The 26,866-nt window shown below is 36.7% G+C and overlaps 1 protein-coding gene and 1 long non-coding RNA gene across 9 annotated transcripts in view; both read left to right on the plus strand.

Annotated features, from left to right (window-relative positions):
* The window catches only part of LOC310898382, a 45,916-nt gene extending 20,477 nt beyond the window's left edge, over positions 1–25,439 (plus strand). For 3 of the 8 annotated variants that reach the window (XR_014583256.1, XR_014583258.1, XR_014583259.1), the window contains one exon: positions 21,833–25,439. This is a non-coding gene — a long non-coding RNA (uncharacterized lncRNA). Of the gene's footprint in view, positions 1–7,711; positions 7,944–14,578; positions 14,673–21,814 lie in introns of those variants that run through there. The other 5 variants (XR_014583255.1, XR_014583257.1, XR_014583260.1 and 2 more) reach the window with 3 other exon arrangements.
* The window catches only part of POT1 (protection of telomeres 1), a 629,477-nt gene that overhangs the window by 221,633 nt on the left and 380,978 nt on the right, over positions 1–26,866 (plus strand). The window lies entirely within an intron of this gene.

Below are 26,866 nucleotides of genomic sequence, written 5' to 3' on the forward strand. Positions count from 1 at the left end.
TTGTTTTAATTCCTCTCTTCCTGTAGGTCAATTAAAACTAAGTCCATAAATCCACAGGCAGTGCCAGACCTTTATTATTTAAATGTCTGAAATTCATGTATATTTACACAAGGCCAATTAAAGATACTAAGATGAGCACTACAGCATATCCTTAAAATATGAAAACAGATAAATATATCCTTCAAGCATACTACTGGTAACAGGAACACAGCCCATCAGCAGAGGTGTTAAGTAGTTCACTCAATTGAACAGATTTTCAGCCCACTTGAATACTGCTCTCCAGCTCTTGCCTAGCCTTAAATTACTGCAGTCATTAACATATAATCATTTAGTTGTACCATGCTGTGTTTGCCTGTTACAGAAAAGCCAGAGAGCTCTTCCACAACCAAATAATTATTAGAACACTGGTTCACTGTTCATTTAGTAACTTCTGACAGGTTTGAATCAGATTGTCTCCAGGCAAATGCTAGTGGTTAAAGGTACGATCCACAGCACTGTCTAAAATACAAATAATAAATACTTAACAGTGGGGACTCTCCTCAGCTCAGATCTCTGCTAATTAATCTGTGCATGTGCCTTCCAAATCTCACCAGGTTTCCCTTTCTTCACCCAATATTTGTTCAGCGGGGTTACCTTCAGTGCCATTATGAAGGGCAGTAAACATTCCCATTATGTCATTGGCCATACTAATATATTATCAGAATCTTCAACACACTCGAGGCTGTGATGCTAAAGGAATTGTTCCAGGTTAAGCAAACATTTTGGATAACATCCCATTTTTCTAGGTGAAAATCTTTACTCCATATAGTTCAAGAGACTTTTGGGTTTGCTTTGGGAATGTCCGTATAAAAGGAGTTTTGTAGTCTGTGAATCTGATTGTTAATTATAGCTGTGGACACTACTTCACACAAGTTCCTCTACTGTGTCCAAATGAATTATGCTATAAATGAGTATCAGGTTGCAGTGTCAGACTCTATAAATTAGAGCAGTAGTATAGAAAAGGTGTTTTAGAAAAATACAAAAAATAATTATTATAGGATACTTCATTTTTGACCTTGCACGGAAATTGCAGGTAAAGGTTGATACATGTAAAGGTATTAAAAATAGCTATAGAGGAAAGGAAAGGAAAGGAAAGGAAAGGAAAGGAAAGGAAAGGAAAGGAAAGGAAAGGAAAGGAAAGGAAAGGAAAGGAAAGGAAAGGAAAGGAAAGGAAAGGAAAGGAAAGGAAAGGAAAGGAAAGGAAAGGAAAGGAAAGGAAAGGAAAGGAAAGGAAAGGAAAGGAAAGGAAAGGAAAGGAAAGGAAAGGAAAAGGAAAAGGAAAAGGAAAAGGAAAAGGAAAAGGAAAAGGAAAAGGAAAAGGAAAAGAAAAGGGAGGGGGGAGGGGAGGGGAGGGGAGGGGAGGGGAGGGGAGGGGAGGGGAGGGGAGGGGAGGGGAGGGAAGGGAAGGGAAGGGAAGGGAAGGGAAGGGAAGGGAAGGGAAGGGAAGGGAAGGGAAGGGAAGGGAAGGGAAGGGAAGGGAAGGGAAGGGAAGGGAAGGGAAGGGAAGGGAAGGGAAGGGAAGGGAAGGGAAGGGAAGGGAAGGGAAGGGAAGGGAAGGGAAGGGAAGGGAAGGGAAGGGAAGGGAAGGGAAGGGAAGGGAAGGGAAGGGAAGGGAAGGGAAGGGAAGGGAAGGGAAGGGAAGGGAAGGGAAGGGAAGGGAAGGGAAGGGAAGGGAAGGGAAGGGAAAAGAAGCAGGCAATATTTATTTTATTGGCACAGGTGTAACAATGTACTCAGGCAATGAGGAGAGAACGTGTTAAAATTATCATTTGGATGGGTAGGTCAATTTTTACATTTAGGAGTGTTGTATGTGCAACGATGGTGGTATTACCAACAATGTCAAGAAATCAGTTACTTTCTGCATGCTCAGCTTGGGCACTGGCATGCCTCAGCCCTTTCAGAAGTCCTCACTTCTTCCTCTGCCTTCACACGTATACTGAAAAGTCCAATTCAGACCCAAGAAGAAATGGTAGCTCAGGCTTGAGACATATTCAGCATTTCTTCAAAGTGGACAAGCACCAGAGAAACTTTGTGAAATTTGTTAAAGGCAGCACAAAGAAGACAGGAAAAAGATGTATATACTACAGTCCTTCCAAGCTTAGATCTATCAGTCAAGCTAAATTGAGTTTTATCAATCAGTGACATCAATTCTGGTGAGAATTTTAGAGAGCATAAGAGAACAGCTCACTTCAAAATATTTTTTTCTTTTTCTGTCACTCAGAGTAGCAAAAGTGCTATTTTGTAGTGTGAGGTTCAAATCTATCTACAACAGGCAAGAACTTTGAGAATAAAAGTATGTTGATATTCGTAATCACTTCTGACTTAGAAATAAACAGCTATTGACTATCATATATATATTTTTTTACCTTTAATTTCTCAATCCAATTAAAATTTCCACAAAATGACAGAATGTATTAGATGAAAGATAATTTACCAGGGACGGTCCCATTGATTTCAAAAACGTGATACTCTCCTATATAGTACCATTCTGATCTAGAATAAGCACTTCATGAATCACTTGTATATTATTTGGGGGGCAAAACCCTTGTTTATTTTGAATAGAATTTCAGGAGAATCTCTGGAAACAAAAAGGGCTAGTTTGTGTTAAAGTTATCTGCAAAGAATACAAAGTGCTTTCCCCCTACTTCATGTTCCCAGCTATGATAAAAATAGCTGTATGTCATATCATATACCAGTTTATTCATAAGGCCATACTCTGCTGGGAAATCTTTGTGCTTTGACTTTGGTAGGGTCACCATAGGTATATGTCAAGGTACAATTTGTGCTATAATATTTACAGCTGAATTTTGCCCTGCATTTAATATAATTAAGTTTAGTATTGCAGTATCACTATATCAGCAAAATATCACTGAGAGCTAGATCCTCATGCCCTTATATAGAGTGAATAGAATAAATGTCTTGGTGCTTGTTTTATAGTAAGGTACAATTAACTGTGACTGCACATACCAAAGCTTGAGTTGAGCCTTGAAACCATGCATCAGTGATTCTTTTCTGGCTGGGCACGAAATTTATGAACTTCAATAAACTTCCTTTGTAAAAGACCTTTTCGTATGCCATTAATCAGAGGTATTATTGCTAAGGAAAGAGAAAGTCCATTATTTAACACACATTGCTATTTTAGCACTGGCATCTGGATTTCAACTACACAAACTTCGTGGTAAACCAATAGCAATATCTGAATTAAATTTAAAGTTCCCTTTTTCACTCTTCAACATCTTTTATCCTGAGAGAAAAACAAAGAGTATCCACTGTTGAATTCTTTCTGATTCTGTTCCTAGTTAATAAGAAGTATACAGCACTGCTCAGTAATAAAGATAATTCAAAAACAAAAATACATCTTCAGAGATGCATTTTAATAAATACAAAATGTAATCACCTTATGTACTCTCATAGTTGTAAAAGATTATGCATGTGCTATGTGTCACATTGTCGAAGCAACAGCTGGTTTCACCACTAAGGGAACATATTTCCTGAAATTCAAGGGGCAGAAATTTCGAAATATGAAATTTTGTGATTCAGGAGATAAGACAGCCATTAGCTGGCATAATAATAAATGATTTTTCTCTGTGTGGTTTCTTCTGTTCTTCTTTGATTTTGCTTGCATTGCTAACAGCCAGATTCAAGACATGGACTAAAACAGGCCATTCCGACTGATTTGGCAATTCCTTTGCTCTTCAGATAAATTCACATTTATTTTAGATATCTCATATCTGATATTGTACCCAATAAACTCATTGTTGCCTCTGGGAGACCCCTGTGGGAGACCCCCCCTACTTTTGAGGGACACATTAGGACTCTTTCTGAAGGGATATGCTCTAATAATACTTTTTTTTTTTTTTTTTTTTTCCAAAGTGTTACTGCAGGGGCCAGTCAATGAACAAACTGATCCGATTTTTGCTTTGCTCTTTGAGGGTAGTAATGCAATTCAGTCCTTAATTGAGCAAATTACGCAGCCATGTGTGCCCACTCACTGTCTCTCATTCCTCAGGGAGTAGAGCCTCTGCTTTTATCACTTTCAGCATAAGGCAAACAACTCATGTTCTTTATCTTCATTCATATGTTTGCTTATTTATTTATTTACTTATTTTACTGGTAGCTGGAGTAAGGAAGTGCTTTACTTCTCTGTGCTCTAATACATTCAGTAACACTCTGCAAGCACTTTGATCAGCTGGCTTGCAGAGGCCAAGAACAATAAAGATCATCAAAAGGACATTTCCCTGCAACCCTGAACATTTCTGACTACGATGATATTCAATGTTTTAGGAACACTCCCTCAGAAGACTCATACTAAAACTACAGTTGGAAACTAGTAGGACATGATTTTTGGATGGTCAGTACTGGACCTGAGTCTGTATGTTAGTAGAAATAAGAGGAATCAGATAGCAATGAAATGAACACAGAGCTAAGAAAGTATTTGCTATCTAAGTGGGTTTCAGAAGTAATTTTGGGGAAGCTGAAAAAGAAGCATCTAGCATAAGGACCTTTTTTTTGAAAAAAAAAATATTTTAAAATAGAATCTGTTGACTATTCAATAAGCCAGAAGTAATGAGAGGAAGGAGTAGAAAAACTTTTCATCAAGTAACTTTCTCTTTGAGTGCAGTAGATATACAGTACTACAGAGAACAAGAAACTGCATGTGATCCTTAGTGGACTAAGAGTATAGAAGAAGTAACAATGTAGATGCTAGTACAGCTGGGGCATTCTACTAAATTAATTCAAGATATGTCAGTTTAACACTAACACTTAGAAAATACGGAGAGGTTTTGCATGAGTGTGAGTGCCACTGTTTGCTCCTTGTATGTTATGCAGCTAGCAGAATTTCTTTGTCTTCCTTGTGTATTTGACTGGAATTCTAGAGGAGGAAGTATCACCCCTGGACATAGTCTAAGTGACTATGATACTGGAGACACTCGGTAGGGAAACTGAAAATCTTATATGGTTATGGGACATAGAAGAATTAGGTAGAAATCCTATAATTTAGGCACACACCATTTTAAGAAATCAAGTAAAGTAATTCCAATGTTCCAATATTAACTTGAATATAGGGTCTTGAAAACCAGTTCTGATTCCAAGGTGTAGCAAAATGTCACTGAAGACTTGGAAAGTGCTGTAAAACATGCATTATTTCTATATGCAAAAATTAAAATTGAAATGGATTTAAATTATTTTAGAAGTTAAGATTAAAGCATAGTACACTCTTCTTAAATTGGAACAAGATTCTAAAATCAATAAAGAAGCGCAGTAAAGACAAATGGAAGTAAGCTCATACGTGGGAGAGATTATCAAGTTCAAGAACACAAACCAAGACTTCTTAGGAGGGCATAAGGATTGAATTAAATATAAATTATCCATAATTTATGTTTATGGTGTCTCCCTAATCATAAAAAGTTCGTTTCTGTATTGGGTTGTATCAAAAGGATCATCATAGTAAATCAGTCCTGATGGAAACTGCTGGATAATAGTGCAGTTTTGGCTTTACTTGAAACAAAACACAGGTTTAGGGATGGTACATTTCAAATAGAATAGAAATCTGTAGAGGAAAAAAAAAAAAAAAAAAAAAAAAAAGAGCAGCAAGCTTCCAGCTTCCTAAGATATTTAAAACATGATCGATGAGTATTGGATAAAAGAACAAAGCAATGAGAGGGTATGAATGCCCTATAATGTAACATAAAATGTAAAAGAAATCACAAGACTAGCAATACAATTTACAAGGAGGAAATCTTATGTCACAAGCTATTATCATTTGTTTTAGAAGAGGATAAGAAACGGAATAGTGTCCTGGCATGGGAGAATGCAATTAAGTGTTAAAGGATGCTTAATAATTATTTCTGGCAGAAGAATCAACTGCAAGGAAGTTGACTGAAATAAACTCATTTGAAATAATCACAGCAAGTCCTTGGGCCATAGGAATATTTGCATCAGTTCTACCATGACTCAGGAGGATGACCTACTGCATATGACTCACTTGAAGTCTCTTCGAACTTGAGTAATTCACAGAAACTCATTCCAGAGAGTTTACTTACTTAAACTAAAATTCTAGACTGGAAGTGAAAACCTATGCCTCAAGTTGTTCAGTGTTGGAAGTATAAACTATCATTTAATTTATTAACTTAGTTTAAAATATATCAAAGGTAAATATCTTTAAGTACCAAGCCAATATACGTCAAGGAATTAAGAAGCAGATGGTAATGGTAAAGAGTCATGTTTTTTTCTACCCTTCTCTACTAGCCAGATTTTCCCTTCTAATGTAATGCAACATCTGTTCCTAATTCCAAAGCAGACCAGACTGTTATGGAATCATAGCAGATGTGCTATTTTGGTTCAGATTATATCTAGCATGATTTATTAAATTTGTAGAGTGGCATCTGCAACACTATTAACTAGGAAATAGTAGTAATTAGAAACAACAGAGTTACACCAAAATGAGTTTGATATTAATGCAAACAGAAAATCCAAATATGGGATTGGAAAGGGGTGATAGTTCAAAGTAATTCACAAAGTTAATAGCAAATCAAGAAGTGAGACAAATTTCTTAAATATTAATCCCTTGTTTTATTCATTAGACTGTACAGCTTACCAAATTTATTTGTTTCTTTCCCACCAAAAGAGGAATCCTGGAGAAGTAAAAGGATCCTATGTATCAGAAACTATTTATAGATGATAGTTGTCTCTTTCTGCTCAGTAGGCAATAATTTTGAAAGTTATAACAATAAAATTTTATAGATAGGGTTAGTCTTAGAATGGAGCTTAAGCACCAAATGCAGGAATCAGACATAACTTTGCTGTCTTTATGCAGAATATAGGTAGTCGAACTCCCTTCTAACAGTCTTGGAAGTATCAGAAGTCTCTGGTTTGAATTTGAATTTTCATAGAAATTCTACTTCTTCACATGTACGAAACTTTAATTTTTACTGAGCTAAATAGCTCTGCAACTGTCTTATGATCAAGAGTCACCTAACAGTCATTTGTGGCACTAGCCAAGCACATCCTCAGGACCAGGCTCTTTTCAAAATAGACAGGTTGTCTCTCTTCTCTTTCAAAAAATTCTTGGAAGAGTATGCATCACCTCCATAGCATTATAAAGTTCAGCTTTATTAAAAACACAGAGAATTATTCCTCTGAGAATTCACTTACGTTCCACCAAGAAGAATTTTCTAGACATCAGACTACATTAGAGAGCTTTTTTCTACATTAGCATCTTGATGCTGAAAAAGAAATCAAAAGGGAAGGCATCTGTCATGAAACTAGACAGAGAGAACTAGTGTTAAGAAGCATGATTTAGTACACAAATAGCTAAAAAATTCAGCTAAGAGGGAGGATATGTATTTTTGTTGCTTTCCAAAGTCTGTTCCTTTTATTGGGAGTGAGGTTTTTTTTTTTGTTTTTTTTTTTTGTTTTTTTTTTTGAAAAAAACATAAATCACCACTAGAAGAATGGTGAGAACTCTTCTTCACTTCAGTGATTTATTAGTCTATCACGTTATATCCACTCATCAACTCTTTTTTTAGTATATATTGAAACCTTTGCAGGCACAGCTTAGTAAGTCAATTGTTAGGACAGTCTTATAAAGCTTCAGATATGTTGTGGGTTTGTGTGTGTGTTTATTTTTGTTTTTTTTTTTTTTTTTTTTTTCTTGTTTAAATCCTTTCAGATATAAGCAAGGCATGGTTTCTAGCATCTTGGACAGGATATCCATCAGCAGCATCAGCAAAAAGAAAAATAAACAAAACAGAAAAACAAACAAATACAAAAACACTTTGAAGAAAGTTGGAAGTTGTGTATTCCAAATACGCAGAGGTACCTTTCTGTGCCTCTTTGGACTCACTCAAAACTCAAAAGTATTTTTTTCCACTAGATGAAAGTGACAATATACCTAAACTGTCAGGCAGGTTCTTTTTCAGTGTTTCTTGTTTTGGCTTCCCTTTGGAGATGCGGTTACATCCTACATGATGGAGAATACACGCTTAGTAGTGCTTGTCATTTTCCTGGTCATTAACAAACTCTTCCTGCACTCTGACTGTGTCTCAGGAGGACACTCTGCCCTTGTGAGGCCCCACTTAGAGTACTGCGTCTAGGCCTGAGGCCACCAGCACAAGAAGGGTGTTGATCTGTTAGAACAGGTCCAGAGGAGGGCTACGAAGTTGATCAGAGGGCTGGAAAACCTCTCCTACGAAGAAAAGCTGAGAGAGTTGGGGCTGTTTAGTCTGAAGAAGAGAAGACTCCAGATTTACCTTACTACAGCTTTTCAGTACTTAAAGGGGGCTTATAAAAAAGATGGAGACAACTATTTCCTCAGTCAGATAATGACAGGACAAGGGGGAATGGTTTTAAACTAAAAGAGGAGAGAGTTAAATTAGATGTTGGGAGGAAATTCTTCACTCGGAGGGTGGTGAGGCACTGGAACAGGATGCCCAGAGAAGCTGTGGATGCCCCATCCCTGGAGCTGTTCAAGACTAGGTTGGATGAGGCACTGGAAAATCTGGTATAGTGGGTGGCTGTTGGAGTGTGGCCATGGGGGTCGACAAGCCCCATGGTTGGTGATAACATCAGACTCTTAAAAATGAGGCCATGAGGAATGTGAAGAGTTTAGAAGGACCAAAGAAGGGCGATTGAGGAGGCACCTTGCTGTCGTGGACTGCTGGTTCTCCAGCTGTTAAGACATGGAAGTTGCTGGGTGTTTGCTGTTGCTGGGCAAAGTTGTTGACCAATGAGTTAGTGGAAAAGTACTGCTGTAGAGTGAATGGTATAAGAAAGGAGCCTGTCCTCAATATAAGGAGTTGAAGTTATGTCCTCAATAAAGAAGTAGAAGTTATTGATCCCTAAATAACCCTGGTGTCCGTGTGGTCATTACGCCACAGGTGGTATCCTTGCCTATGGCAGGGGAGCTGGAACTAGGTGATCTTCAAGGTCCCTTCCAACCCAGGCCGTTCTATGATTCTATGATATGACTGGGCTGTGCCTGCACATCCAACAGTTTTTGCTGTCTATTCCATTGATGGATGAAAAGCATCTACCCAAAAGTAGGATTGCCACATATATCCTGAATCCAGACAATCCTGTGGCCTGTCCTCCTGAAGTACTGATCCAGTCCAGCTCCTTCCCTGCTCTGCACACTGTTGTGGTTTAACCCGGCCGGCAGCTAAACACCACACAGCCGTTCGCTCACCCTCCCCCCTCCCTCTCTGGGATGGGGGAGAGAAACGGGAAAGTGAAGCCTGTGAGTTGAGATAAAGACAGTTTATTAAGACAGGAATATAATAATAACAATAATAATAATAATAGTGATAATGATAATAGTATTAATAATAATAATGTGTACGAAACAAGTGATGCACAATGCAATTGCTCACCACCCGCTGACCGATGCCCAGCCTATCCCCGAGCAGCCGGCCCCCCCACCCCAGCCAGCCACCCCTATATATTGTTTAGCATGACGTCAGATGGTATGGAATACCCCTTTGGCCAGTTTGGGTCAGCTGTCCTGGGTCTGTCCCCTCCCAGCTCCTGCTGCACCCCCAGCCTGCTCGCTGGCAGGACAGAGCGAGAAGCCGAAAAGTCCTTGGCCTGGTGTAAACACTGCTCTGCAACAATTAAAACATCAGCATGTTATCAGCGCTCTTCTCATCCTAATCCAAAACATAGCACCCTACCAACTACTAGGAGGAAAAATTAACTCTGTCCTAACTGGAACCAGGACAACACGCATGCAGAAAGGCTTAGCTGTAAGGCCTAGTTCCAACAATAGATTCCAATAGAATCATAGAATCATATAATGGTTTGAGATAGAAGGGGCCTTAAACATCTAATTCCAACCCCCTGCCATGGACAGGGACACCTCCCACTAGATCAGGTCGCTCAAGGTCCCATCCAACCTGGCCTTAAACACTTCTAGGGATGGGGCATCCACAGCTTCTCTGGGCAACCCGATTGATGAAAATCAATCACCCGGACATCGAGCTGTTGAATGTAACTCTTTGAGTGGGATTATCGAATAAATTCCTTATCTACTGATAAGGATCTGTCCATCATATCTGTGTCTCTTCAGTTTAAAGACAAGGACATCATGTGGGACAGTGTAAAATGATGTGCATGAGTCCAGGTACGATGTCAGTTGTTCTTCCCCTATCCACCAATGCTGTAACCCCATTGTAGAAGGTCACCAGATTTGTCACACGTTCTGCCCTTAGTGAAGCCATGCTGGCTGTCACCAGTCACTTCCTTATTTTCCATGTGCCTTAGCATAGCTTCCAGGAGGATCTGCTCCATGATCTCGCCAGGCACAGAGGTAAGACTCACTGGCCTGTATTTATGTGCTACATAGGTTATGAAGTTAAGAATTTAAACGTGAGTTTAAAGTTTTAAAAGTGTTTTTAAAAAAAAGTGTTTAAAAGTGTTTTGAGTTTGTACCTAAGGTACAATTTTACAGTCCTTAACTTTTAGTTGTACAAGGCTTTTATTGCTATGATCTTTCAAGAGATTTTTCTTTATAATAATCTTGTGGTTTAACCCCAAAAGGCAGCTCAGTACCACAGAGCTGCTTGTTCACTCTCCCCAGGTGGTGCAGGGAAGAGAATCAGAGAGGTAAAAGCAAGAGGAATCATGGGCTGAAATAAAACCAGTTAACTGGGTAAAGCAAAAGCTGAATGCATAAACAAAGCCAAGCAAGGAATTCATTTGCTGCTTCCCATTGGCAGGCAGGTGTTCAGCCACTTCTAGGAAAGCAGGGCTCATCATGTGTAATGATTTCTTGGTAAACTGAACATCCCCCACTCCTTCTTTACCCCAGCTTTTATTGTTCAGCATGGCACCATATGGTATGGGAAATATCTTTGGCCATTCTGGGTCAGCTGTCCTGGCTGTGCCCACCCCCAGCTCCTTGTGAACCCCCAGCCTCCTTGCTGGCAGGGCAGTACAAGAAGCTGAAAAGTCTTTGGTTCTGTGTAAGCACTCTGTAACAACTGAAAACAGTGGTGGGCTGTCACCACTATTTTCATAAAAAGTCCGAAACACAGCATCACACAAGCCTCTGTGAAGAAAATTAATTCTATCCCAGCCAAAACCTTGACACTATCAGAGATTTGTTCTGAATTAATTCTGGAGTACTTTGAAAATTGAAAATATTTCTCCAAAGACCATGCAATGAAAGAAGAAATCTTTTAATTTTACACAATTATAGACTGCAAATAATTTTTTTATTTGGATTTTCAAAAAAATTTTGATTATGACTGAGTAGTGGTCATAGTAAGTACTGGCCAAAATTAACAATTTTAGAGAAACTCTCAAATTTTTTAAAAATACTTTAAAGCTTTCTGAAACACATAATTTCTCTCTTTTATCTTTTTTTTTTTTCCTCCCAGAAACATGGCATGTGTAATATATTTTAGAAAGTTAGTGAAATATCTGTCTATTAAAAAGACTGACCAATGAATAAAATTTGTGAAGAGGAATTTCATCCTAATTTCAAGAATAATGATGGAGTTTAACAAACCATAGAAATATGCGTGAATATGTTAAAAAAAAAAAAAAACACACTTCCAATTAATTGTATCAGCCAGTTATCTAAAAGGAATAACACAGCAAAATATTTCAAGCAAAAACCATTCATTAGCTTTGGTGTCAGACTGACATATGAACAAAGTGATGTTTATTTGGGTGTAAGAGTCAAGATGCAGGAAGAAGGGATTTGAATGTCAAAGGTATTCCATAAACAAAAGTAATTTTTTTTTCCTCAAAATAATTATTTTGCTAAGATAGCACCAAAATAGTCTCTTCTTTCTGTTCAGTGGGTGTCTTTACAGCCTTTAAAACAGTTTTTGAGTTGTCATACTTGTGAACATCAACCCTGTCACTGAACTGATTTGATAACAATGTCATTCTGCAATTTAGGCAGCCACTCAGTCCTTATGCTTCATTATTTTTAACAAATTATGGGTTTGAAATAGAGACAAAGACATCTTCCAAATCTATTTCCTGCAGAATTAATAAATAACTGAAGACTTAGATACGTGAATAACTACACCTAAATTTTTGAACACCTAATCATTCTTAATGAATTTATCAGCAATACTGCCCTATGGCTAGGAAAATAATATCCTGAACAAGCAAGGGATCAGGCAAAATAGGTGACTTATCCAATGTTACATAGGAAGCCAAAGAAGTCAGAGAATAATAAACAATTCTATTTAATCAAACACATTTTCTATAAGTTGTCTTTTTTTCATTGGAAAATTTTGGTGGTGTTCCTTTCAACACACAATACAAAATGGAATTTAAGTTCTTCATCCATTAATTAAACACTAGCTATCATACCTGTTTTACCTTTACTCAACTACATCTTTGGCTACAAATGCTTCTCATTTCTCCTTATTAAATATTTGTTAGTCATTAAGTTTCCCTTTTCAACTTTATCAGTTTACAGAAAAACTGTTATATCTCAGAAGTTCCACTTACCTGGTGTACTGACAAATTTCCTAGGAACTTAGATCTGTTTCTTTAGATGGTTATTTTCTTTAAATCCCACAGTATTGCAGAATTTATCAGAGTCTAGACATTTAGCTGTGCACAGTAGGATGTTGTTTTAAACATTATGATATGCCAGTTTTTAATCTGGTGACATGCTTGGTGTTTTGTACATATAAAGGCATGGCCATGACATTAAACTATGTGTATAAAAATATCTGATGGGGAATTTGTGGAGGTTCCTATTGACTCTTTGTAGTCTTCTTGCAGTGATAAGTAGATATTTACTTAATTTAGTAAAAAATTAGGGCAGCATTATTACTGTAATAAAGCTAATAGACAATGTGATTGTCAGTGACAAGCTTCCTAATGCTGGGAATTCCTACATCTAGCAAATTAAGACATGCTAAGACCCAGCCTGTCAACAAAAAAACTAATGTTTTCAATTATTGACATTGAACCAATTAGTTTTTTTTTTAACTTCTTACTCAGCATGTAGTATTTCCTTTGCAAATGGACAGTCAAAGATATGTCCTAGTCATTCAGTTGGTATAGGTTTGATGCCAAAAAGAATGATGTCATTTCCTGTAGTGTTTTGCCAAAAAATGCTGCTAGGTGATTTTATCAATTACTTTTTTTTTTTTTTTTTCCTGTAACATCTATTGGCATGAAATATATATGTCCCAGGAATAATCTGAAAATCAAGCCATGGCTGAGTGCCTCATGCTGAGAATGGACCTCTATAATCCTATCACCTGGAAAATAACTCAATCCAAAGTTACATATGTGCTCTCAATCCAACTAACCCATCATTATTTCAGGCCTGTTATATTCTGATAAGGAGTAAATTTAATGTTGTGCAGAAGTATACCTGTTCAGAATGATGTCTTGTTTGGAGATGAACTAAACCACATTAGAATGAGGCAAGATCTGATCCAAACGTTATTTTTCACAAATGTTCCAGACTTCTGTATTCATTGCAAAACACTTATTTCAGCCTACTTTTAGAACAGTTCTCTCAGAACTATTCTAAATAGAATATTTAGAATTTCAACAGAACATTTAGAACAGAATAATGTAGAATAGAACTACTCTACATTTAAAATAGTTTTCTTTGGCTTAGGATACCAATGAGGAATGTCAGGGTCTTACACCTTCTCATTAAATTTTTGCATACTACCAAAGATCCTTCCTCTTGCTTTGACAGAGAAAGATGAACAGAAAGCTGTTGTTTTCAGTCATGAAATATTTTACCTCTGAGATGTAAAGTCATTTTGTTGGTCTAAACTGGAATTAACAAAGTTGAAGATCTCAAATCTCAAGAGCTATGATGAAGATAACTTGTCTTTGCCATATTACTCTCATTTTCTACATTCACTTTTCCATTCCTTAAATGACACAAAAGAAATACAATAATAAGTGGATTTTGTGATAAAAATGGAAATGCAATTTATAAGCTAAAGACTACATTATTTTTGTTTTTAATCTCATGAATCTTTTGGTAACAGTTGATGATATTAAATTTTCAGTTGCTATTTCTATTCCCAATGCTGGCACGTTTTTAATCTGAAATGGCTGTGCTGAAAAAAGGAATCATAATTAGCAAAATGAAATGAAGTGTCCTGCCTTTGAGTAATTGTTTACCACAAGCAATTGTGGATTACACAAAACATCATGTTTAGCTTGATAAAAAGATTATCATGAGAGAAATATTTAATGGGTAGTTTATTGGAGCAATAAGTATCAAGGTGCCAGACATCTCCTGGGAATAGATAAATCTGTAAGGAAGTGTTTTTATAGTTCTAGTCACCACTTTAGGCCATTTACCCAAGTCATTATTAATGCCCAGGAAATTCTAAGCTGAGATGTCCTCACTAGCTATTTAAATATTTTATATTTATTTTTGGAGTTTCTGCCTTTTCCTTGACAGAAGACTAAGTTAGAACTAAGGATAAATGAAGGGAGAAGTTAGATATCATTTGTAGAGTTAAGAAAAAGATCTATAAGGCTGTGGGGATAGTAGGAACCTTTATCTAAGATTTCTCCCTTGTTACTACAGAGTCAGAGCCGCTCTCACCCACTCAATAGGAGGATCCTCATTTCCGACAGCCATGTAGGCGGTTGCAACATTTTGAGCACTGTAAATAAAACTCAAAAATCCTCTCTACCATTTGGCTACTTAAATCAACAAAGTAAGTACATTAATTCTGAAATGTAATTTTATGCGCTCTATCCTAAGGAACTTTTTCTGACACAAGACTTGAATGTCTACCATGCAACAATGCTTCATCCAGTATTTTGATCCATAAAACTCCACGGGGAGATTTTAGGTTCCTTGGTGTGAAACGGACCCAAGCTGTGATTCAATGTTTTACTTTCACTAAGTTCGTAACTTGTACATTGCTTGAGAGTGCAAAATTGTATGTTCTGTTTTGATATTACTGGAAAAGATTTTTGGTACGTCCAAGCCAAAAGAGGGAAAACTCTGAAGCCATTTGCATGGAGTAGAGAAAGTGGTTCAGCTATACAAAATGATGAGGAACAAGCAGGAGCAGGAGTTCTGGAAAGGAATTGTTTATCTGGGGCATCTTTATATCTTTCTTTTGTTAACAGGTAAGTAAGGGCCTGTCAAAGTTATTATTCTCCACAAATTTAGTAGTCCGTCTACTTACAGTTTTCATCCACTGTCTAGAATCTGAGCAGGGAGAAGACCACCTGCTGTATACCAGGCTCTGTATTTGCCTTACCATATTTGCAAATTTTTCCTCTTCTCCTTTCAAATTAAAATGATTTAAGTACGGAGAATATGGGACAGGGGTAGGTGGAGAATAAATGCATCAGCCACTGAAATAATGCAGTATACTGTGGTTAAGAACCTGTCATCCATGGTAGGCAATAGGTGCTTCTTTTTGGTTTGATACAAAATGACATTTCTCAGTGGTCCTGCAGTCACTCAAAAGAGTGGCAACAGAAATGTCATTGGAGGTATGTAATGCAAAATGAGTAAGAGAATCCAATGAAGGAAGCCTACTCAGGGGATTTCCTTTGTACTTCTTAATATCTCTGTGGAATGCAAATAGCTTATGTTATTTGAGAACAAATTCACTTCAAACCTCTCTCCTAAGCACCTGCCTTGTACACAGTCTACATGAAATCCCTGTTGAAAATGACTCTGATATAGAAGTACCCAAAATAACTTTACAGTAATGTCAGCTGTTATTATTTGTAGATTATTTGTAGATAGATTATTTCGTTTGTAAATAAACATGTCCAAAAGAACAAATTTTCTGGCAGAACTTATTAGCTCAGGCACTTTGCTGTACTATTGTGCTTCCACCATTTCCTAATCTCAGCTGGATCTACACAGCCCCACAGGGCTGTGTTTGAATTAATCGGTCTTATTAATTGAGGGATTGGTGTGGTGGTGCTGAGACATCTTTGATGACTTGGGACATTCTGTGCAGGCTGGGAAATAGTAAATAGTTGTGTTATACGGTTCTTGCATTTTCCAGAGTATCCTCATTATAAAGAATAGAAAGCTTATTACGGTTCTATCATCAGTTCTGGTCATCTACAAAGCAGAAGAGATCTCAGTCTATTAAAAAAAATAGAGTAAAAAATGTGAATGTTCAGCTCCATTGGACTCGTGTACAGCTGCAGCTAGCTACTAGAAATAGTTAAAGCAAGAGCTAGTACACGTATCCTGTACGCCTGTTACAATTTGGCAGTATTTCCATTTCTTATGTTACGTTCTCTATTGCCTTAATACAACATATTGTCTTTTCTTTTACATGTTGAAGATCAAAACAAGAAAAAAAATTTAAAAAGAGAGAAAAAAAAGTCAGAGGACACAGGAGGGAAAGTTAATTTTACTATGAGCTGTGAAGAAAAATCTTCTTCCCTTATGGTTCTCAATGGATATGTTTGTCACTTTTATCTGGAGGTGGGAATTTCAGAGACAAATTCATCATGAACTGGGGAAGTCTCTGACCAGAAAAATATATAATTCTCACAGACTACCCTCACAAGCATTACCTTTGAAGATACACATTGTAATCTCTGTTTTTCAAGACAGGGAGGAGAATTCTATCTGGATTGAAGTAACTCAGTTAATAACCTTGAGCAATATAAACTCAATCCAGGCCTCACAACAGGTTTATCCAAACTGCAGATATCTTCATTAGCAGAGAAAGTTGGAGTTAGATACTAAGGACAGTCTGAGCTCTTCACATTACAGGCAGCTACCCTGACTTTCACTAAAGTAACAATGCTTTGACAAGTATAACACAAGAATCTCCTCATCAGAAAAACTATTTCTAATATGTCCTAGATCACAATTTATTTGAAATGTGGACTTCAATTTTCCTATGTGGTTGTGCCTGAAAAAAGCAGGGCCTTGATCTGTTGAGGAGGTGGTTAAATGTTTCTAGGAGAGTATACTAGTTCAAAATTGGTATAAGAGGAAAGCCAGGTCCTGAGAGCGTATGACGTTGTTCTAAGAAATGTTTGTGTTTAAGCATTCACAGACTTCCCAGAAATGCTGTATCATTAAAGAAAGAAATCTGCTGTTGTAAAATGCCTTATTCTGAATTTTATCATACATTATTTCTCTCCATATGCTACACTGGAAGAAAGTGTAGAATGATTAGTTTTCATAAAAGAATTTACTACCAAGCCCTACTTTGATTCCATTGAAAATATTTGCATTTTTAAACTATTTCCTGGACCATTAAAGGGAGTCTCACTAAACACTTCCAGCGTTAAAAACAAAGGGATGTGCTTATTCTGTATGATTTACAAAGCATGGGATTGATTTTTAAAAACCCCACAGCTTGCATAATCAATAATTTGCCTCTGAAAATGAAACATATAAATAAGCACATCAGAATATTCAAATACTACTGTGTTAATATTGTACCTGCTTTGCAAAGACCATCTGCCTCTGGGGGTTAATTATCTATTAAAAGACTTGGAATCATTCTCCTTTGAAAATAAAGAAAAAATATGGAAAGAACTTATAAAAGGTTTCTTCAGGTTAAAGTGAGATATGCTGCTACTAGAATAATGCATAGGGTATTTTCATTGGACTTTTTGAAAAAAAAACATTAAAAATTGCCATCATTTCTTTATGACAACCTGAAATTAAACTGTGCATTTTTTAGGAAAAACAAAACACAACAAGACAAAAAAAAAAAAAACAACCCTTACACATGCACATTTTGTTTCTCATTTCTTTGAAAAAACATGGAGGGAGAGAATCAAATGAAATCAAAATTTCCATATAAGGTAATAAAAAACATTTTCTGATTAACTCAATTTTGACAGAACATTTTCCAATCATCTCTATTTATGTGGATGATTAGCTCATTTCATTGCTATTGTTCTGTGCAACCCTCCATGGAAATTCAACCAGAGAGACAGAGAGGTAATGTTATTGGGATCAGTAATGTAACTGCCAAGGTGATTTTCTCACTTATTAAAGCAAAACATAGTCTATAATTGGCACTCAGTTTTCTGAGTAATGGCTATACAGATGTGTCATAGAATAATGAAGGTTCTTGTAAAGACAATGTTTAAGTCACTTGAAACATATCTTTAAAATTAAAGCTTTCCAGTGGTGTGGCTATTCAACCAAAGCTAACTTTCTTTAGGTCTCATGCTTAAAGTGTTTTTATGTTTTTTTTTTCACCTTTCAAATTTTCCACCCAAAATATTTCAGCACAAAGGTATTTCACTAGAAGATATGAATGTAATATTTAAGCCACAATTACTGGATATATAGTAGAAAAAAATGTAAGTATTTCTTGCATATTTGAATTCATCAACACTATAGATGTATATACCTCAGTTTTTGTTCCCTCTATAACACACTACACAATAGGTACAAACTTCTTTGTCTCCATCACTGTCAAACTGACTGTGACTATACCAGTTTCTTTTAGTATTTCCAAACGTTTGTTCTTTATTCTGAATTATTAAGATAAAGTATTTAAGCCATTAACTGCTTGATAGTATCCTCTGCATTCCATTTTCCTAGTCATGTACTGTAAGAGTATAGATGGAGCTTTTATGATAGAAGAAAACTAAACAATTTTGAAGTGACAGCCATGCATGCCGGACACTGTTTAATACCACGACATAAAAAGGCAATTTAATCACTTCTTAAATTGATCTTGACATTTATAGCACACGTTATCCATAAATAGTGAAATAATTGAATACTCCAGGTAAGTGGGTTAATGTTTTTTCATGAATACAGATTATCATATTTTGTGTATTATTTCATAGTCTACATAGCTTTTGTTGAATATCTTTTGATTATAGGCAATTGCCTACAAAAAGTCACATTTTCCTATATCCTACATCAGTGGTAGTGCTGGGACCAGGCACCTCAAATGAAGGTACAATACGTTCTCCAGTAGAGAGGAATCATGGAAGAACTACACAGTCTATGCCTTGCAGCTAGTTGGATTTATATCACTTTTGAAAAAAAAAAAAAAAAAAAGAGAAGTATATTTTATATATATATAAATATTATTTATTTAACCCTTACTATTGTAATTCTGGTGTCCTTATTACCCAAATAACCATCTAACCCTTTAGAGAATATTATTAATCTCTCGCTACCTTACAGTTAGCTATATAACGTATGTCCATCAGTAACAGAATTTAATGATTCATTAGAATGACAAGGATCACTGGGACCCCATAATACTGTAGGCACATCTGCTCTGCTGGGCATAAACCTCCTTGATGTCTTGTGCAGAACAGGTGATAGTAAAAGATGATACCATTTGGCTTGGGCTTTGGTTTTTTGTGTTGATACTAACAATTTTGCAGTTAAAGGAAACAAATCTGCTTTTTTTTTGCAATAACCTTTCTGGGCTAACTTGACAAGGAGTCATTCAAATTAGAAATAATGAACCCTTTTATTTTCAGATTTTAGATAATTTGAAGTCATTCTGGGGAGGTGAAATAAAGACCTACAGGTCCATATTTTCAACTATCCCCAGTAATAACCAGAGGAAGTAAATGGAAAAAACATGTTCCTTACATTTAGTCTTGCAAAACTCCAACAATTCCTACTGGAACAGAATCTTAGGCAGGAAGCAGAGCCATGTGGGAGACCAGCCTTTGTGCAAATCCAGGACTGTGAATGCTTCATATTGTCCTTTGCTGTCATGACTTCCTTGCAATTTTGTCAGTTTTGCCTGAAAAAGCTTTCCGTCTTTAGTTTTGCTGTTTTCAGAAAAACTCTGAGTGAAAGAATATGATTGGGATGAGGATTAACACAGAGAGAAGATATAGGACTGCTTGTTTTTGGGGTAGGTGTCCAAATGAAACAATTCACAAGTATTCTGGGGCTAGCCTGAAATTGGAAATGCTCCTCTTTACCTCTTTACTTTCTCCACTGTAGCTATCTATATGATACACTACAGACTGCAGGCTAGGAATTTGATAGGTTATGACCTGGGTTCCTAGATCATATCACAATACAAAACAAACAAACAAACAAACAAAAAACCAATAAATAGCAACAGTTGACCTTCATCTTAGGACAGAAGGTGAATGGAATTTTTCTTGAAGGTACTAGTCCATTGTTAGTATCCATCTGCACTTCTTCCTTTTGCTACCAGCCAGTCCTGGTGGAGACTGGAGTGTGCTGTGATTAACCTCACAAAAGGGACACAGGAATTTACCTTGGTGATACATCTTCATTGAACAAAATAAAAAAAAAATACTTTTTCTTTTAAGAAAGAGAAAATTGTATTTATTATTTGTATTTATAATAATAAATACAAAGAATTAATTGGTTTTCTTTTGGCCACTAAATCCAGTTTATATGGGACATGCTTCAGTAATACTAGGAGTTAAGGTGGGTGTTGAGGTCATGTCAAATGGTATGTTGTCTCTGTGTGTCTGTGCACAGAGAGACAAATAAAAGTCTGGTAAAAAAGAGTGTTTGTGAGTTTTCATACCAAAAATTTCCCTTAAGAGGAAGTCTTTTTGCCAGTTTTAGTGGGATTCACAAGAGACATGAAAAGGTTGCACAGGGCAGATGGGAAAAGCGATTAAAAATGCATTTGTGAGCTTAAAAAGATGTTGCCTTTGAAAAACACATGCAGCACAGACCTCTGAGCCTTTTATACACTGCTGAAGACTACCCTCCAAAGTGTTGATTTATATTAATAATGATGTGAGTCGGGTTTACAAAATTCCTATGTAAGATCCCCTCCCCTAGAATATGGATCATGTAATCTCTGACTGATGTATGATGCTCCTCTTTTCATTTCTAAGGAAAAAATAACTGAATTATTTTTTTTGTTTACTTCTTTCCGTGTACTATGTGTATGTGCATGATGCCTTTTCACTACGGAAAGAGTCTTCTTGTATTTAAAAGATTTTCAGAAAAAGCCTGAAATGTTGGGTTTTGTTTGTTTGTTTGTTTCCTTTGGGATGATAATACCTAACTCAGGCACATCAGCAAAAGAACAATGAGTCTTTTCTGTGTTTATGTTGCTTATTAAAGCAATGGCAGCAAAATAATTACTCAAGGTACTGTGAGTGTCTTGTATGGGAGAGCTGAAATTAGACACCTTGGTTAAGTTCAGAAATCTCCTTGCTAGGAACACTGTGTTCACTAACATTTTCTATCCTAAATTTTTTGTAACCTCAAGGTAAATGATTGAAAAATGGAAGCCTAATGGGGAAACCAAGACACGGGGAGACTGTAGTGCTAAATTACATTGTGTCAGTGGCAAAAACGTCAGTTTACAAACCAGCTATATTTACTTGTCAATGAGACTTGGGATGACTTTTCCTCAGTTTTAGACCTCAAAAAAATTAGGTATCTACATCAAAGCTATGCTTGCTGGGGCAGGTGTGAGGCAAATAAGTTAGAAAAGGACAGGATTGCACCTCTGGAAAGAAAGACAACTGGCCTGTTTTAGACACTTCTCCACTACTCACTATTATCTTTAGAAGGAACCTGGAGTTACAGGATTAGATTTAAATTTAGCTTAGATTTAAGAAAAATGAGTCCCAGTTCTAATTACCATTCATGTCTTTGGAAGTGTGACTTGCTCCAGGATGGTGGAGTTGGAGCAACTCACAGTCCAGTGCTGCCGACATTTAAGATGCCTTTCTGTAGGCAGACCTCATAGTCTAAAGAACACCCAAGACAATTCTACATGACTATAGATTAGCTTCATAATATGGATTTTTATAGTCAATACATTGACTTTCATTTTGCATAGTGCAAAGGAATAATTCCCTTTCTTTTTGACCATGACAGCTTCCATTTCATCCACAGTTCTGCGACAGGCTTCAGCTGCATCAACACAATGGAGAAACTATCTAGAGGACAGGTTTGAGGCTGTATTTACTTCCCATCTGCTTTATCTATCTGCAAAGTAAACTGCAGGGCTGACTTGAAGATGACCCAGCAGGAGAGTCCCTGGAAGAAAAACGGAGATAAAGCTTCAGAGCACATAGAAAAGCAATTTTCTTTCCCGTGTGGAAAGAACTGAAACAGCTGTGGAGACTGCTGCTGTGGCACTGGACAGAAAAGATGGCCATGGAGGCCTGTACAGAAGCACCCCTGATTTTCTGGCCTGAAAGCGTACCAATTCTACCTGCTACATAGGCAGATGGGATTTACAGGTGACAGACGGATTTCAGGCTGACTGCAAGGTTCCTGTAAATGCAAGATGTGTGGTCTCGAGTGTTCCCCTGATTGTCCTGCCTTTTTACAGTTCAAACATGGATAGTATTTAATCTTTTTCATTCTTTTTTCTTTTCTTCATTTATGATAAATATCTCTGGGAATGAAATTACTTTGTTCCTCCTCACTGGAAAAGATCAGAAAGTTATCGAGATTTATGTGTATGATTTGAATCACTTTGGGACAACTATTTTTGGCTGAAACTGCTGTAAAAAATCAAGGTGAATTAGACAGCTTCATTCTTAGCCTTGTTACTTCTTTATTCTAACTCTTAGCCTAACTAAGGCTGAGGGAAATATCAAAAGTATGTGTCAGGACGTGATTCTGAATCCATCATTAGAAGTCCTCAAATCTGAGGATTGAGATTTGAGCCTCTGTTAACTTAACAGAGCCAAAAAGCATAGTGGAGACAAGCTATTTTTGTTCTGCTATAAGATAAACTCCTTTGCATAAGGTGAGAAAATAGAGCTGACCTCTGTGACGTTATCTCGTAATAACACAAGAGTGCCTGTTTTCACCACGTTTGCGTCCTGGGATAGTTAGCACTCCTGAGGAGCCCTGAGGTAGAAACTCACAACTTCTGTAACAATGAAGACAAACCTGGAATTTGATACACAAGTGTGTTCTCCCATCAGGACTTTAAGAGAACTTCAGAACATGCTTTGTGACTAACACAGTGAAGGAAAAGTCTCCTTGCTGTCATTTTGCATCAATGAGGGTGGCTGCAGACAACTGACATGCACCTTCTGTATACTACATCAGCCTGTTGATCAACCACTTTCCCAGCAAAACTCTTCAGGGAGAAGCCTTAATTGGTACTGTCACAAAATGTGTCTTGCTGCCTTTCTCTTTCAATAGAGGTACAAAAAGCACTAAAAACTTCAGAGTAGCAGAAAGCCACATCATCGCAAACTTGACATTGTAGGAAGCTGTAAACACAAAATAAATCAATTATGCAATAAATGCAAAACAGAGTATTTAATTCAGTGTTTTAAAGTACTGTTTTGGGGACATTAAATAGACCTGTGTACATCTGCTATTACTTTCACCATCTTCTATGTCCTGTGTTTCCCCACCTCAAATGTAAACATTATTTTTCATGCTGTGGCATTTTCCAAAGGCCAAGACATTTCAAAACATTCTACCTTCAATTATTTTTCTTTAATTTTAGAAATTTTTGCCCAAAGAATGTGATTGCTGATATCAATGTTGATATAAAGATCAGCATTGCATCCCTGGGTTTTATAGTTGTGCTTGCATCCAGGTCACTGCTTGAGAGCAAATTCATGCCTTTGCAAGCACTGATTCTTTAGAATATCCAAAGTCACCAAAATTCAAGGTGACTTGGTGTTCCAAAGGTGCAGGTTAGTAAATTTTAAAATGTTTGAGGAGAGAGTCTTGTGTAACTCCCCTGACTGTGAAATTCCTCTCCTATTTTTTTAATGTCTACATAGGCCAGATGGCTATTTGCTTTCTAGAAGTCTATTGAGAAGAATGATAAAAAGACTCAGGTTATTTGAAAGGAATAGTGTGTGTTGAAATGTTAAACATATTTTATGTTTAGTAACCTACTGGCTGAATTCAGAGCTTAGTACAGGAGGTGCCAGAGGAACGTGGTATGAGTTATCCTACTGTTGCTTCTGTGTTACATTCTGTAAATTTTGGCACCTTCAGTTCTTTCTGTGTTCCCTGAGATTATCTAACACAAAGCCACACTCACAAGTGAGGAAATAGCATCCATTTGATCACCGTTGCAGATAGCTACATTGCCTCATTCTCTTACATTGCTTGACCTCCATGGTAGCTGTAGTCAGAAACTCTCTGTTTAAATATTTTTTTAATAGATTCTGCTTTAAAAATAAAAATAAAAAAAATCATGGGAAGTGTCTGCTTACTAAGAATTTGGGGGATTTATTTGTTTGTTTTATCTTTCCCAGCACAAAACCAGATAGTCACTTTTTTATTTTCATTGTATCAACTATTGTATCAAAAAAAAAAAAAAAGAAAAAAAAAAAGAAAAAAAAATTTATTTGGGGAGGGGACAGTAGCTGAAAAAGAGAGTTATTTTCTAGGAAAAAAAGGAAAAAAAGAAAACAAATAAAAAATACACAACTGACTGGCCTTGTTATTTACACTTATTCCATAAGGGTTCTTGGGAATCTATCTTGATGTGAACATCCTGGCAGACAGACACTGATGTCTGTCAACAGAGGAAGGTGTAACATGGAGTATTCTGAGCTTAATTCACACTTTCTTATACTTTTCAGCACTCCAGATGTATACCTGATGGCCCAAGTTTCCCAAAGTGATCCTGGCTATGTATTTTTCCATGTTGCCCAGTTATATCCAGACAACTACCTAGAACACTCTCATAAGGATAGTGTCATCTGCAGAGCAGGAGCACTCCATTACCACAAAGGGGATTAGGCATTCTCCTTCAGCTGGCGTACACAGAAAGAAGCATACACTTTTAGAAAGACTGCTATAGAGGTTAATCATTATGTATTTGGAATTCAGCCAAGTATAGCCAAGATGACATTGATCTGTGATACAGCAATGAACTAGTCTTTAATAAAGAGGTTTCTGTTAATTTAATAGTTTGTGGTAGTTCCTTGTGTGTTAGCATAGGTAGAGAACAGTAAGTCAAAAGTTGATTATTTCTTGTTTCTAGAAAGATATGATGTCTTTTTTTTTTCTTTTTAAATGGCATTACAGTGTCCTACTTATCAATTTACTTTCTCATAGTCCTGTAGCAAAATGAGCCAGATGAATTGAAGTGACAAAGACTGTCTTTTAAACCAATTATTTATACATGGAGTATGTAATTAATAAGAAATGAAAGGAGCAAATATTCTGACTTTAGTAACAACAGTGGTACTGTATTTCTTGTTATATACATAATGATGAATATAGTGCAGAAAAAAAAAATGTTTACTGTTGATTTTCGACTATCATATGTGGATTTACAATCTTACATCTGCATAAACAATTTGCTCTAGTTAAATACCCCTGACTGAACACAGTGGAAATGGACATCCATGTGATGTAAATAAGACCTTAAATTATTTTCATCCACAATAACAATATTCAAAATTCTGTTTCTAGTTCTCAGAGAACACAAAATTAGACCAGAATGTTTAGTTTATTCTTGGGTTTCCTGATCAAATACAATGTTTTGAAGTTAGAAATTTCCCTAGTGCCAACTGAGGAAACTAGATCTCAGCATTTCATGAAGAATCTTTCAACCTGCCCCGATTCCATTGAGCAATGTGCTGAAAATAGTACAGACACAGCTTTTGTAGAAATGCAATTTCAATGCTATCACTTCTAAATTGAGAAACCAGACTACTGATGTACCCAAAGGAATACACATCTGTATCTGAAGCTTTAATGTGCTATAGGATGTCTTTCTTACTCAGTTTAAATAGGGCTGAATCACAATAGGTGAAAGTTACCCTGGGGTAATACCTTTGCAAGCAAGGGCAATGAATTTGGCCCTCAGGTTCTGGTTGTGGGAAATGTGGCTAGCAATTCAGCATATTTCATAATAATTATAGTAATTATTACATATAAAGTAAATTTAAATAAAATTTTAAAAAAGTAATTTTAATTTTTTTTAAAAAGTAAATTTAAATAAAACCACTTTGACCTAAATGCTTAACAGAAGCATAATATACTTAGAAGGATGACTTGATCTGTCTCAACTATGCAGAAAAGGGAAGGAATTCTGAACATTCATAATCCTTTTGCTTTGTGATTCCATTAGGGAATTAATCTATTAAATAAATAATTAAATGCATTGTGTGACAAATCCTGCATAAATCATGACAGCAAATAGGCCAGTAAACCATTTATGCTCTTCATTACACTCATGTAATTGTAGCAATAGATTGGTATCTTGGGTTTGCACAGTGGCACGTGTGGGATGGTCTGCACTTTCACAGGCTGTACAGTAGTTCTCTCTACTCATTGAGAAAGATTTCTACCACTGTAAGCAAAAGAAGAAGTAGATCATTAATTTGATTAGAAATTCTGATTGAGCCTAGGTGCAAGAACAGGCAAGGTAAGCACTTGCCTTGGGCAGCAGCATAGAGCAAAGTGTCTGCATCCCACATTGCTTGTGCTATGGGGGTCCTGCTGCTGCTGGTGGAAAGGAATATGGGTGGAGGGGATTACTGTTGCCTACCTGATGGCTAGGTATTGCACTAGTTTAGCTTGCCTTACCAGCTAAGGAAGGCTATCTCCTCTCACTGATCCAGTTTGCTCTACAGCTCTACAGCATGGCTTCTCTAGGCAGAAGTGACCTAGTGACCTGACCTGGGGTAGAAAAATCAATTTTGCAACACTCCCTTCTGAGAATAGCTGAGCCATCTCTGAGGAGTTCTAAGCTACAGCATAGTTGCTGAAGTTATACTTGTTCACAGGATGCCCTAGAAACTCCTGAAAGAAGTAGTAAGAGCAGAATAGCCAAATATTTTTTAGAAAGAAAAAAAAAAAAAAAGTCAAACACTTCAGCCAGCCCATCTAATTTTAAACTAAAGACCAAATCACTTATTAAACTGTATTTATAACGCAAAAATTACCTTGAGACACAGCTAAGAAACATAATGGGTACTAAGGACT

The sequence above is a fragment of the Anser anser genome (genome assembly GCF_964211835.1).
Source record: "Anser anser genome assembly, chromosome: 1".
NCBI lineage: Eukaryota > Metazoa > Chordata > Aves > Anseriformes > Anatidae > Anser > Anser anser.